Genomic DNA, 13,020 nt, shown 5'->3' with positions numbered 1-13,020 from the left:
CTTTTACAGAGGAGGACGTTCGGGGCATCCAAACTCTCCACGACGACGCTGTTGTTGTTTCGGCAACAATAGCAAACTATGATGTAAAAAAAAATTTTGTTGATAATGGAAGTTCGACAAATATTTTGTTTTACTCGACCTTCTCCCGAATGCAACTGTCAACCGACCGACTTAAGAGGGTCTTTATGCCCTTGGTCGGCTTCGCCGGGGACGCTGTCGCGATGGAAGGAGAAATTACCCTGCCTGTGACGGCCGGCACCGAACCGCGACAAAGCACGATCACCTTAACTTTTGCGGTCGTCCAAGTGCCTTCGGCCTACAACGCCATACTTGGACGACCCGGACTAAACGCCCTCAAGGCAATCGTCTCGACGTACCATCTTCTCGTTCGATTTCCGACCAAAAATGGGGTCGGAGAGATGCGCGGGGATCAACAGCTCGCCCGACGATGCTTCCAGATCTCCGCTCAAAACGATGAGTTGAGGGGCTCCCTGACGATCGACAAACTGGACCAACGGGAGAAAGAAGAACGGGGTTCGCCGGCCGAGCAGCTCGTGTCGATCCCGATAGCGAAAAATCCTGACCGGAAGGTTTGGGTCGGGTCTCAATTGCCCGACCCCGAACGACGACGATTGACGGAGCTGCTGACAGCCAATGCCGACGTATTTGCTTGGTCGGCAGCAGATATGTCGGGCATCCCCCCGGAGACAATAACCCACCGACTCAACGTCGACCCGACGATGAGGCCGGTGAGGCAGAAGAAGAGGTCATTCGCTCCAGAGAGACAGAGGGCCATCGACGAAGAAGTGGATAAGCTGCTCGAGGCGGACTTCATCAGAGAATCCATGTATCCCGATTGGCTCGCCAATGTTGTCATGATTAAAAAAGCCAGCGGGAAGTGGAGGATTTGCATCGACTATACCGACCTGAACCGAGCCTGCCCAAAAGATAGCTTTCCACTTTCAAAGATCGACCAGCTGGTAGATGCGACGTCCGAATTTCGACTACTCAACTTCATGGACGCCTTCGTCGGATACAACCAGATCCGGATGGCGCCTGAAGACGAGGAGCACACTGCCTTTGTGACCCCAAAGGGCCTCTACTGTTATCGGGTGATGCCCTTCGGGCTGAAGAACGCCGGCGCCACCTACCAGCGACTTGTCAATAAGGTCTTTAAAGACCAGATCGGGCGCAATATGGTGATATACGTGGACGACATGTTGGTGAAAAGTGCACAGATCCCGGATCATGTTCGGGATCTCGAGGAGACCTTCCGCACTCTACGACGACATCGAATGAAGCTTAATCCGACCAAGTGTGCTTTTGGGGTGACTGATAAATACTTAATTTAAGTATTTTAAATTAAAAAAATTATATTTAATTTATCTTATTTGATGTTTCTTTCTATGTTTTACAGGAAAGATGATCGCCGATACAAAGAGTCCAATTCATAGATCAAAAAGACTCAAGTTTGAAGAAAATTGGATTTAAAATAAAATTAAAATAAAAGAAAGATGCATCCGATATTATAGAAAATGAAGATACTATGCAAGGAATCTAAAAAGGATATAGATGTCATTATGAAGAAACTTTTGTTTCTTTTTGGAATATAAAAAAAAAGTTCACGTGAATTTTTTGGCTTTGGGCGGTTTCACGTGGATTTGGGCGTGTGAATAAGGCTCTGGGCGGTTTGATCTGAAATTCAAAACAAAAGGAAGCTGGCGTGGACGCAGGGACGCGGTTTGGACGCAGCGCACGGACGCGGGACGCGGGAAGCTGACGCGGTTTGGACGCAGGGCGCGGACGCGGGACGCGGCTCACGCGGGTGTGGGCGCACTGCAACATGTTCAAAATAAGGAAAAAAATAATATTTAGAAATATTTTGAAAGATTTGTATTTTTTTAGTCCCACATCGAAAAATCATGTAAAACTTCTCCCTCCTAATACCTATAAAAAGACTTTTGTACTCTCATTGGAGGGAGAGCCCAAAAATTCTTCTAAAGCCTTGCATAGAGGAACAGAAAGGGACTACTTCATGAGCAGCTAGGCTAGCAGTCTCGGGAGTGGAGAAGAAATTTTGTAACGACACAGAGATGGTTTATTGTTCTAAACTTTTCTGTATTTCTTTATATGCAATAAAGATTATGCTTTTTATTTAAATTGTCATGAGTTCTTTATTTGCTCCCTATCATATGCTTTTATTTATGCTTTCTTGTTAGATTAATATTAGGAACAACTTTTACTTTCCGGAGACGCGTCGTGATCTACGGATACGGGGCGTGCCGAGGAAAGAAGAGTTGTGTACCTAGTCTTTCCGGAGACGCGCCGTGATCTACGGGTACGGAGCGTGCCGAGGAAAGATAGATATTTTTCCTAAGATTAATCACATCTATTTAGTTAAAAAAGAGATACAACTCTGCTAGTGCAAATTAATTCAAAACTCCCGAGCTCTTTTTATTTTTTAATTACCTCAATTTTACGATAATTTATTTTCTAAATCAAAAACAATATTTCTTTCTTTTACCTTGCAATTTCAATTTAGCCCAAGATCCCTGAGGATACGATCTCGACTCATCCTACCTACGTAGTGAGTAGAGTTACTTTTGGTGCTATCAACGACTACGCATCAAATTTTGGCGCCGTTGCCGGGGATCTTGGCACGGTTGAATTAAAAAAAAAAATAATAATAATTTTTTTTTTTAAAAAAAAATAAATGCTTTTCAGTTTCTATTTCTCGCTCTAATTTTTTTTCAGTGCTTTCTAACTAGATAATCTTATTTGCATAATTACATAATTATCTTGCATAAATATTTTACTACTTTTTAATCTTAGAAATTTTTCTGCTTAGAATAATTTGCTACTTTTCATAGCCCAGTAATTTATTGCTTTTTAGACTTAATCACTTAAATTTATTTTCTTGCAAAACTAAAAAAAAAATTAAAAAAAAATTATACAACAAGATAAAATTATAAAAAAAAAAAAAAAAAACCACTGACATTTCATAACACTTAACTAAAATAGCGTAACCTCAAATATAAAAATTTCTAACCTGATTGGACACCTTGTTTCTTTGCATTGCATCTCCATAATTGATCTTAAGGGCAATAACCCATTAACCAGATAAGGTGGGGATTTGATCACCCTTCCTTGGCCCACAAATCACTCCCTTGCATTTGCATAACCTAGACCTTAATTTAAAATCAACTAGACGTCAACCCTAGGAATTTCGAGCTCAATAGGATAAGAAAGCTCTAGAGTTGAACCGAGTGCGGATTGGTTAATTGCTCGGTGTCTAAGGCAAGTGGTTAAAGAAAGTGGTTTTCAATTGGTTCCGTTGACTGACCTGGCCAACTTAGTTGGTGTCTAAGGAAAGCAACGAGCAGGGAACCTCCCACATCTTACGCTTACCTGGCCGAGTCAGTTAGCCAGTCTTGAGCTTGGAGTGCTCAAAAGCAATCTTGAAAGTTAGGAGCTGTCTAGATCTAAGTTAACCTTAGGATAGAGAGTCTATGATTGTTTAAGTTGATTGCAATTAACATCTAAACATTAATTAATTTCTCCCTTTTCATAGATTTAAGATTCTTAGGTTCTTCTCTTTAGATTTTCTTCATTCTTTTCTCACTTTATTATAAAAATATATATTATAAAAAATTAAAAAAAAAAATAAAAAATAAAAAAATTTCTGTGTGTGCTCTACAGTATAATTGTAAGGTGTATGCTTGGCCGTAGATCGTTACGACCAGAAATCCAACCTTTTGATCCAAAAATAGAAAGAACCTTCAGAGCCAACAGACATAAAAAGATGGATCGAAATCAGGAGAATGATCCACCCAAGCAATTGAAGGAGTACTTTACTCCTTCCACATATACCTACTCTCCTTGTATTCAAGTACCCCCTGTGGAGGCCACTCAATATGAAATTAAGTCAAGTATCATCCAAATGTTACCTTCATTTTATGGACTTAGTAATGAAGACCCTTATAAACATCTTGAGGAATTTCTTGAAATATGCTCAACTGTCAAAATTCACAACTTCTCCGATGATGCTCTTAGGTTGAAACTATTCCCTTTCTCACTTAAGGACAAAGCCAAATACTGGCTACATACTTTGGATTCCATGACTATATCAACCTGGGACCAGCTGCAAGGAGAGTTTCTCAAGAAATATTTTTCCATAGGAAAAACTAATCAAATAAGGAAAGCCATAACTAGTTTTTTCCAATTAGATGGAGAAATGTTTCATGAAACATGGGAGAGATTAAAAGACCTTATTAGAAAATGTCCCCACCATGCTGTACCCAAGTGGCAGTTAATCCAATATTTTTATGATGGGCTCTCTGAAAGACATCGACAAATGGTCGATGCATCATGCGGTGGGACATTTATGCTGAAAAGTGAGGATGAGGCATGGCAACTGTTTGAAATTTTAAGTGAAAATTCATTACATCATATGTCTGCCTCTATTAGAGATAAACCCATGTTAAACCCAAAAAGAGGTGGAATATATGAAGTAGGAAATGCAATAGATATCCATCAAAAGGTAGATGAACTGTCCCAAAAATTAGATCGTCTTTTAAATACTGGACAATCCCCGATTCCACCTAATTCAATCCAAGAAATTTGTGCATTGTGTGCAAGTCCGAACCATTTTGTTAATGAATGTCCAGCCACACCTCAATTTTCTGAGTTTGTGCACGAGCAGGTTCAGCAAGCTCAAGTCCAACAAGCTCGCAGACCAGGAAACGATCCATATTCGAACACTTATAACCCCGGCTGGAGAAATCATCCAAATTTTTCTTGGAGACCACAACCAGTGGTTGGTCCTGCCACACCTCGACCTCAATATCAAGACCCAACATATAGGCATGGACCATACCATCAATTTCAAAATGCTCCTCAACCATCTACTACTGGTCACAGTTCAGCTTTTGAGGAAAAAGTCCTGAAAGCACTAGAAAGATTAGAAGTCAACACTCTGACCCTTAACTCCCACACACAATCTATTGCTAAGCTAGAGACCCAAATAGGTCAATTAGCAACTGTATTCAGTAGGAGGGAAGGAGGAAAATTACCTAGCCAACCAGAGAGCAACCCAAGAGGGCAATTTGTGATTGAGAGTTCTAATACCCCAGAAGCTTTTTCTGAACATGCCAAATCAATCATGACTCTGAGAAGTGGGAAGGTCATTGAACACACTAGCAAAACCAAAGAGACTGACCCTAAATCTCTAACCGAATCCAAATCACCCAAGAACAAGGAGGACCTGAAAATAGAGAAGGAACCAACTGCACCGGAATCATCTTACTTGCCTAAAGCCCCATTTCCGAATGCCCTGAAAGCCCCTATTCCTGCAGATAAGAAGGGAGGAAAACTCGATGAGATGTTGGAATTGTTTAAGCAAGTCCAAATTAATCTTCTCCTTCTAGATGCAATCAAACAGGTCCCTGCTTATGCCAAATTTTTGAAGGATTTGTGTACCCAAAAACGTAAATCTAGATCACAAATCCCAAAGAAAGTACGTCTCACTGAACAGGCTAGTTCTGTCTTTCAGCATGCCACTCCTCCAAAGCTTAAGGACCCAGGAGCCCCCATCATTTCCTGTGTTATAGGAGATTATCACATTGAAAAAGCTCTTCTGGATTTAGGGGCAAGTGTGAATCTTTTACCTAGTTCGGTGTATGAACTTTTTGGATTTGGAGAACTGAAACCCACATCAGTCACATTACAGTTAGCCGACAGATCAATTAAAGAACCACGTGGAATGCTTGAGGATGTCTTGGTCAAGGTAGATGAGTTTTACTTTCCAGTTGATTTTCTGGTTCTCGATATGGAATTAAGTGGCAACCGCAGACAAATTCCCATTATCTTAGGACGACCCTTCCTAGCTACGGCAAATGCATGCATTAATTGTAGGACAGGAGTCATGGACGTATCGTTTGGGAATAAGAAACTAAGATTGAATGTGTTTGGTGCTTCCCAAGGACCATCAATGGATAGTTGCTTCGAAGTAGATACACTAGAAGATATTATAGAAGATGCAACACCCATAATTCTAGCACCAGACCCCTCAGATACTTGCTTGGCTCACTCTGGAGTGTGTGACTTTGAGGAATATAGGAAAGAAGTTAACATCTTGTTAGATACACCACATGATAAAACCACTCCTCCATGGACAATCAAGTATGAGCCATTGCCCACATTAGCCAGTACACCAATAGTCCCATCTTTAGAATCACCACCTACGTTAGAATTGAAACCTCTTCCTGCCACGCTTAAGTATGTATTTCTAGGACTCAATGACACCCTCCCGGCAATCATTGCATTAGACTTGACCCCTAATCAGGAAGCACAATTGGTTGGTATTCTGAAGGAACATAAAGAGGCTATCGGTTGGTCCATTGCCGATTTAAAAGGAATTGACCCCTCCATTTGCATGCATCATATTCATTTTGAGGAAAATGCCAAACCCCATCGAGATATGCAGAGGAGATTGAACCCAAACATGCGTGAAGTAGTAAAGAAAGAGGTGGTAAAGTGGTTAGATGCTGGAATCATCTACCCCATATCCGATAGTAAATGGGTCAGTCCCACTCAAGTAGTACCTAAGAAATCTGGTATTACTGTGGTGGAGAACGAAGAAGGTGAACTACTTCCAACTCGCATATCATCTGGATGGCGAGTATGCATAGATTATAGAAAACTGAATACCGTTACTAGGAAGGATCATTTTCCATTGCCCTTCATCGATCAAATCCTAGAACGGTTAGCAGGACAAAGTTTCTACTATTTTCTTGATGGTTATTCAGGGTACAATCAAGTACCTGTATTTCCGGATGATCAAGAAAAGACGACCTTCACTTGCCCCTATGGCACCTTCGCTTTTCGGCGTATGCCATTTGGGCTTTGCAATGCACCCGCTACATTTCAACGGTGCATACTGGCCATTTTTTCGGATATGGTGGACAAATGTCTTGAAGTTTTTATGGATGATTTTTCTGTGTTTGGAACCACCTTTGAAGATTGTCTCCATAATCTTTCAAAAGTTCTTAAACGGTGTATGGAGACAAATCTTGTCCTAAGTTGGGAAAAGAGCCATTTCATGGTGCGGAAAGGAATTGTATTAGGACATATTATTTCTGAAAAAGGGATTGAGGTAGATAAAGCCAAAGTTGAGGTCATTTCAAAACTACCACCCCCTACTTCGGTCCGACAAATACGATCTTTCTTAGGTCATGCCGGATTTTATAGACGCTTCATCAAAGACTTTAGCAAGATTTCAAGACCCTTGTGCAATCTGTTGGCCAAGGATACACCATTTGTCTTTGATGAAGACTGTTTGAAAGCATTCAACATATTACGAACAGCCCTGACAACAGCACCCATAATAAAACCCCCTGACTGGTCCATTCCATTTGAGATTATGTGTGATGCCTCTGACTTTGCAATAGGTGCCGTCTTAGGCCAAAAAATCAATAAGGAGCCACATGTGATCTATTATGCTAGCAAGACTCTTTCCGATGCCCAATTAAACTACACCACAATAGAAAAAGAGCTACTAGCAGTAGTGTTTGCCCTTGAAAAATTTCGCTCATATCTGTTAGGGTCTAAGGTTCTAGTTTACTCTGATCATGCGGCTTTGAAACATCTCCTCTCGAAGAAAGATACTAAACCGCGTTTGATCAGATGGATCCTTCTTTTACAAGAATTTGATCTGGAAATCCGAGATAAGAAGGGTTCTGAGAATGTGGTAGCTGATCACATCTCCGGGATCTTAGTTGAACACACGATAGGCATAGATGAGGTCAAAGAAAAATTTCCTGACGAACAACTTTTCGCAATCTCCTCTAGCCGTCCTCCATGGTTTGCCCATATTGTCAATTACTTGTCAACAGGACAAGTACCTTCTCACTGGACAAAACAAGAAAAGGATCGATTTTTCTCACAAATTAAACATTATTTCTGGGAAGAACCTGAACTATTTAAATACTGTCCTGACCAAGTTATTCGCCGTTGTGTCCCCGAGAGTGAATTTCAAAGCATTCTCACTTTTTGCCATTCTTCGGCATGTGGGGGACATTTTAGTGGAAGAAAAACTGCAGCAAAAGTACTGCAGAGTGGGTTTTATTGGCCAACGCTTTTCAAGGATGCACATGAATTTGGCCGAAGTTGTCTGCGATGTCAGCAAACAGGAAATTTATCCAAGAAGGATATGATGCCGCTGACCCCCATTTTAGTAGTAGAAATCTTCGATGTTTGGGGGATTGATTTCATGGGACCTTTTCCAGCCTCATTTGGATTTGAATATATTCTGGTGGCAGTTGATTACGTATCAAAATGGGTGGAGGCAATAGCTACACGGACTAATGATAATAAAATTGTAATTAGTTTTATCCAACGAAACATCATTAGTCGATTTGGCTTCCCAAGGGTGATCATTAGTGATGGGGGGACTCATTTTACGAATAAACACTTTGAAGCACTTATGAAAAAATATAATATTTCACACAAAGTGGCCACACCATATCACCCCCAAACTAATGGTCAGGTAGAGGTGTCAAATAGGGAGATTAAACATATCCTAGAAAAGACGGTTAGGTCCGATAGAAAGGATTGGTCTCTTCGCTTAGACGATGCATTATGGGCTTACCGTACTGCTTTTAAAACACCCATAGGAATGTCTCCCTATCGACTTGTATTCGGAAAAGCTTGTCATTTGCCGGTGGAATTGGAACATCGTGCATTTTGGGCCATACGGCAATTTAACTTTGATATGAAAAATGCAGGTTCCAATAGGAGACTCCAATTAAATAAACTTGAAGAGCTACGCAATGAAGCATATGAGAGTGTCAAAATTTATAAGGCTCGAACTAAAGCATATCATGATAAATTTATTGCACGAAAAACGTTCGAGCCTAATCAAAAAGTTTGGCTCTTCAATTCTAGGTTGCGTCTGTTTCCTGGAAAACTTCGCTCACGTTGGGACGGACCTTTCATTGTAACTCAAGTATTTCCTCATGGAGCTATCGAACTCAAAAACCCTAAACAGGGGAACACTTTTAAAGTGAACGGTCAACGATTGAAACCTTACATAGATGGAATTAGTGATGGAGAATTAATTGAAACTGTTGATTTAGTGGATCCAAAACTGCCATAATACTCAATTCAGTCTGGCTGAAGACGTAAAACTTAGCGCTTGTTGGGAGGCAACCCAATGATTTCATTTTTTTTTTTTTTTACTTTATCGCAGCTGCAGGAATTTAGAACAAGAGCCTATTAATCAATGAAGCTATCTTCAACTTTCGAAGCAAAAATTATCTCAGGTGCACTCTCTCCTTTTATTTTCTTTGCTTTTCTACTCCATTGAGGACAATGTAGATTAAGTTGGGGGGGAAATTAATCAAATCCTCGAGTATGGTCAGAAATAATTAGTTTTGTGTATTCAAATTTTATTTTGATCAAGAGTCAATTAGGCATCCTAATAAATGAATGATTAACGGTCAAGATAATTTTAGAGATACTGAGGAATAAATTATTAAGAAAACCCAATGAATGGTAGGGTTTGAACTAGACCAAATTTTAGGAGTGATTCTACAACCCTCTTCTTACTGATCTCAATAAAGAATCTGCTTCATAAAAAATTAAGTGGAAAGATCGAGGTATGTAAAAAAAAAAAAAAAAGTCTCTTTAAAAAAAAAAATTAATTAAAAAATTAAAAAAAAAAAAAAGAAAAAAGAAAAGAGAGAAAAACAACATTGGTCTCCTACTGAGTAACCGGGCCCTTTCGCCTAAGTAAGCGTTGTGGTTCGCGTAAAAAGGTAGGCAATGTTATATGTATATATATATATATATAAAAAAAAAAAGGAGACTAAATTGCAAGAAGATGATAAACCTCTTTCCCATTAAGTTAGAGGATTTAAAGAGTAAAGTAGGGAGTTGGTGAAAGAAAAGCTCTGAAATTTCTTTAGTTAATACTCAACCACTAATTGGGTCAAATTGATAATCCAATAAAATATCTCTTTAATGGTCTGACCAAGTATCATCTACCTTTTGGGATGCCTAACCTAATTATTGATTCAAAACCGAGTCAGTACACAATGCTGATATATCTATTTTACTCGAGGACGAGCAAAATTCAAGTTGGAGGGTGTGATAAACACTTAATTTAAGTATTTTAAATTAAAAAAATTATATTTAATTTATCTTATTTGATGTTTCTTTCTATGTTTTATAGGAAAGGTGATCGCCGATACAAAGAGTCCAATTCATAGATCAAAAAGACTCAAGTTTGAAGAAAATTGGATTTAAAATAAAATTAAAATAAAAGAAAGATGCATCCGGTATTATAGAAAATGAAGATACTATGCAAGGAATCTAAAAAGGATATAGATGTCATTATGAAAAAACTTTTGTTTCTTTTTGAAATATAAAAAAAAGGTTCACGTGAATTTTTTGGCTTTGGGCGGTTTCACGTGGATTTGGGCGTGTGAATAAGGCTCTGGGCGGTTTGATCTGAAATTCAAAACAAAAGGAAGCTGGCGTGGACGCAGGGACGCGGTTTGGATGCAGCGCACGGACGCGGGACGCGGGAAGCTGACGCGGTTTGGACGCAGGGCGCGGATGCGGGACGCGGCTCACGCGGGTGTGGGCGCACTGCAACATGTTCAAAATAAGGAAAAAAATAATATTTAGAAATATTTTGAAAGATTTGTATTTTTTTAGTCCCACATCGGAAAATCATGTAAAACTTCTCCCTCCTAATACCTATAAAAAGACTTTTGTACTCTCATTGGAGGGAGAGCCCAGAAATTCTTCTAAAGCCTTGCATAGAGGAACAGAAAGGGACTACTTCATGAGCAGCTAGGCTAGCAGTCTCGGGAGTGGAGAAGAAATTTTGTAACGATACAGAGATGGTTTATTGTTCTAAACTTTTCTGTATTTCTTTATATGCAATAAAGATTATGCTTTTTATTTAAATTGTCATGAGTTCTTTATTTGCTCCCTATCATATGCTTTTATTTATGCTTTCTTGTTAGATTAATATTAGGAACAACTTTTACTTTCCGGAGATGCGTCGTGATCTATGGATACGGGGCGTGCCGAGGAAAGAAGAGTTGTGTACCTAGTCTTTCCGGAGACGCGCCGTGATCTACGGGTATGGAGCGTGCCGAGGAAAGATAGGTATTTTTCCTAAGATTAATCACATCTATTTAGTTAAAAAAGAGATACAACTCTGCTAGTGCAAATTAATTCAAAACTCCCGAGCTCTTTTTATTTTTTAATTACCTCAATTTTACGATAATTTATTTTCTAAATCAAAAACAACATTTCTTTCTTTTACCTTGCAATTTCAATTTAGCCCAAGATCCCTGAGGATACGATCTCGACTCATCCTACCTACGTAGTGAGTAGAGTTACTTTTTGTGCTATCAACGACTACGCATCAGTGACCTCGGGGAAGTTTCTCGAATTCCTTATTTCTCAGAGAGAGATCGAGGCCAACCCCGAAAAAATAAAGGCGATCATCGACATGCGTCATCCGAACACCAAGAAGGAAGTCCAGCGGCTGAACGAAAAAATCGTCGCTCTTAGCCGGTTCATTTTTCGATCAGCTGAAAGATGCCTTCCATTTTTCAAAACTTTGCGGCAGGCAAATGGTTTTTCTTGGTCGGATGAGTGCCAACGGACCTTTGAAGATTTGAAGAAGTACTTGGCTTCCCCGCCGCTGCTCGTAAAGCCGCAGGTTGGGGAGACCTTGTATCTCTACTTGGCCACATCCTCTGAGGCGGTCAGTTCGGTGCTCGTCCGAGAAAATGAGAGCCGAACCCATCAGCCTATCTACTATACCAGCAAGGTACTCCACGGCACTGAAGTCCGATATTCGGAGACGGAAAAGATGATTTTCACCCTGACCGTCTCCGCACCGCGACTCCATCCATACTTCCAGGCCCATGCCATAGTGGTTCTCACCAACCAGCCCCTGAGGGCGATATTGCACCGACCGGACACATCGGGACGACTGACAAAGTGGGCGATGAAGCTCAGCGAGTTCGACATTCAGTACCGGCCACGGCCTGCCCTGAAGGCTCAGGTCCTGGCCGACTTCATCGCCGAATGCCCGACCACCGACCTAGGGTCGGGAGCTGCGGACCCGGGACGAGACGCGGTCTCCGAGCCAGACCCGGTCTCTACCTGGGTACTGCACATCGACGGAGCTTCAAATGCTCAGGGGAGTGGGGCAGGGCTCCTGCTCATAAATTCAGATGGGGTAATCGCCGAGTACGCCCTCCGATTCGACTTCAAGGCCTCCAATAACCAAGCCGAGTACGAGGCACTCCTCGCCGGCTTGAGGATGGCAAGGGAGCTGGGCGTCGACAGCCTCCGGGCATTCTCCGACTCTCAGCTGATCGTGGGGCAGGTCAAAGGCGAATTCGAGGCCCGAGATCCGACCATGATTAAATATCTTTAGAAAGTGAAGGACCTCGTGGCGCACCTCAGATATTTTGAAATTTCCTACATCCCTAGGTCAGAGAACGCCCGTGCCGACGCACTTTCCAGACTGACGACTTCGGCCTTCGACTCTTTGGGTCGGACGTTCGTGGAAAATCTCGAGCGGTCGAGCATCGATCGGGTCGAAGAAGTACAGCAGCTGGCAGCTGAACCAAGCTGGATAGACCCGATCGTTCGGTATTTGACTGACGGGATCGGCCCCGAGGATCCCACGGAGGCCAAGCAGCTCCGATGGTCGGCCTCCCAATATGTAATCATGGACGGCCGACTCTACAAAAGGTCGTTCTCTCTTCCATTGCTTAGTTGCTTGGGACCGACCGACGCAGACTATGCTCTCCGAGAAGTGCACGAAGGGATTTGCGGGAATCACTTGGGGGGCAAGTCCCTGACCTACAAGGTCCTGCGACAGGGTTACTACTGGCCTACCATGAGGAAGGACGCGGCCGAGTTGGTCCGGAGGTGCGAACCTTGCCAGAAGTACGCCAACGTTCAACACCGACCGGCCAGCCAAAT

General features: G+C 41.5%; 1 non-coding gene across 1 annotated transcript; it reads right to left on the bottom strand.

Moving 5' to 3' along the window:
* Positions 1-4,189: 4,189 nt before the first annotated feature.
* Positions 4,190-4,295, bottom strand: LOC140854206 (small nucleolar RNA R71). The gene has a single exon (XR_012137339.1). It is a non-coding gene; the product is annotated as a small nucleolar RNA R71 (small nucleolar RNA).
* Between the last annotated feature and the right edge of the window lie 8,725 nt (positions 4,296-13,020).

The sequence above is a fragment of the Elaeis guineensis genome, chromosome 15, assembly GCF_000442705.2.
Source record: "Elaeis guineensis isolate ETL-2024a chromosome 15, EG11, whole genome shotgun sequence".
NCBI lineage: Eukaryota > Viridiplantae > Streptophyta > Magnoliopsida > Arecales > Arecaceae > Elaeis > Elaeis guineensis.
The sequence above is the reverse complement of the archived record's forward strand: the minus strand, read 5'-3'. Positions and strand labels throughout refer to the sequence as shown.